We start from the raw sequence: 2,500 nt of genomic DNA, 5'->3' as shown, positions 1-2,500 counted from the left end.
ATCTTGACAATATTTATGACCATACCCAAATATAAACTGTCAACTCACTCCGTCTGTCCATTCTAAATAGACACTGTCCTCTAGCCTTAGATTTGGTAGTTGATAAAAAAGACTAATAAATTAAACATGAACCGCAATCCTTTAAATGCTATGACTCTAACAAACTTCATACAGTTCTTACAAATGTAGTATACTCTGTGCTACATTAGTAGCAACATCCACCTTTTCCCTCTTCTTGCTCTATTATAGAATTTGAGTAAAAATTATATTAATATGTCCAACTGATTAAAAATTCTATTTATTTAAGCATGAGGATAGCCCTGCATTTAAATTGATATTATGATTGCATTGATCAATTAAATGGAGCCGGTTGAAACGGTCGTACTGCATCTCCTCTTGATATCTTATTGCTTATTTTGATTATATATATATATAGAGTGAGAGATTTGAAATTTATAGAAAAACAAAAGATGAAGACAGAAGTATGAATAACAAGCAGGTGCAGTTGTTTGACGCTCGGATAAGTGAAAAAATGTCTTTTACGTTTCGAGCCTATGCTCTTCAACGGAAAGGAATAAGAGAAAATAAACAGAGAGAGAAAAAAAAATATGGTCAAGCATAGCGACTGATGAGAAAAAATTTTGAAAGAAGAGGTTCAAAGAAGTTATTGGTGACCCCAAAACGGAGATGCGCGTGCGTCAGTGTGTGTATGTGAGAATGTGTAATTGTGTGTGTGTGTAGATTGGGGCTAGTGACTTTGACGTGTGTGGTTGTGTGTGTGTTAGTGTGTGCGTCTGTAATATGTGGGTGCTCATAGAGTGGCATGTGTGGTGACACTATGGAATATGGTGTGTGGGTATTTGGAAGATAGTGTATGGTGTAGGCGCTTGGAAGTGGTCAGTGTTAGTTTGTGTGTGAGTGTGTGTGTGTGTGTGTGTGTGTGTGCGTCTGTACCGTGTGACTGCTCTTATAGTGGTGTATGGGGGGTGCTATTGAAGATTGTGTATGGGTGTGTGGAAGATGGTGTCTGGGTTTGCGGATGATGGTGTGTGGTGTGGATGCTGAGATGTGGTCGGTGCTAGTGTGTGTGGAGTGATTTGGGATAGTGTGGTGTGGTGAGGTTGTGTGGGGTGTGTTGAGGCAAGCGCTTTTATCAATGAAGAAAGAAGGTGGGTAGGGGTGAAGAGAGGAAGTAGGTGTCAGATGAAGAGAGGAGAGGAGGAGATTTGAGCCCATGTGGCCCAAAGGAGCGAATAGAGAAGATCAAATACTTGTTCACGGCCAAGACGGAAGTCCGGATGGTACCTGCGCAAAAACAGTCTCAACACAGACAGGTGTTGTAGTTCATGGCCGGCAGAGTGGAAATGGCGTGAGACCGGAATGCCATTGCCGAGTGTAATGTTTCGGAGGTGCTCCGCGAACCGGTCAATCAAACGGCATCCCGATTGACCGATGTACGGAGAAGGGCAAAAAGAACAGGTGATGCAGTAAATGGCGTTGTTAAGAATGCAGGTAAAGGAGTCATTGTTATGAGAGGGACGATGGTGGGTGCCTCTGCAGATGGTGGTGTTGGAGAGGTCGGGGTAAGTACAAGAGCGTGAGCGGGAGCAGAAGAACCAGCCAGGTGGGGAGGTGGGGTTAGGGAAGAAACTACGGACCAGGAGGTCACGTAGGTTGTGGGCTCGTTTGAACGAGGGAAGTGGTAGGTTGGGGAAGATGTGCGACGTGAAACGGTCGGACTGGAGTCGCCAGAAGGCTCGGAGAATGATGCATTGGAGAGGCAAGATGGAGGATTGCTAGGTCAGGGGTCTTGCAGACGGGCAACAGCGGGGCGGGTGGTGCGAGAGAGAACAGAGGCACGATGTATGAATGTACATAAATGTGTTTTTGAGTCTGCGTGTTTTTATATATGCCTGCGCATGTGTGTGTACGTGTGTGCGTAGGCGATGGTGTTAAATTTATAATATGAACCAACGAATGCATATCTGCATAACTCAAGATCAGAAAGAAGCCCGTCGTATGTGATCTTGTATGCGCCCGTGAGTGTATGTGTTTGTGTCAGTGTTCGTCCGTCCCCTACCACCGTTTGACAACAGGTGTTGGTTTTCCTACATCCCTGTAACCCAGCCGCCCGGTAAACATAACCGATAGGGTAAGTAACCGATAGGGTAAGTAACATGCTTAAAAAAAAAGAATTAAATATGTACTGGAGTTGATTCAATGGCCGGAGTCACATAACTGAAACAAGAGGAAGATAAGAGGCAATAGTTTAAGATGCAAGAACCCTGAATATAGTTTATAAAACCTTGCTGTAATTCTTGCAACACAGAGAATCAGTCACATCTTATGTTTAGAATTAATTCCATCCGTACATTATACTCTACGTAGCGCTGACATCAGAGCAATTTCTTTCTGATATAAGCAATAGTGTATAGGGACTACACTCAATTGTTTCCCGATGATGGTATACATCAACATGGGTAACATTTGTATCAGTACC

Source organism: Octopus bimaculoides, chromosome 8 (genome assembly GCF_046866305.1).
Source record: "Octopus bimaculoides isolate indiv1 chromosome 8, ASM4686630v1, whole genome shotgun sequence".
Classification (NCBI taxonomy): domain Eukaryota; kingdom Metazoa; phylum Mollusca; class Cephalopoda; order Octopoda; family Octopodidae; genus Octopus; species Octopus bimaculoides.
The sequence above is the reverse complement of the archived record's forward strand: the minus strand, read 5'-3'. Positions refer to the sequence as shown.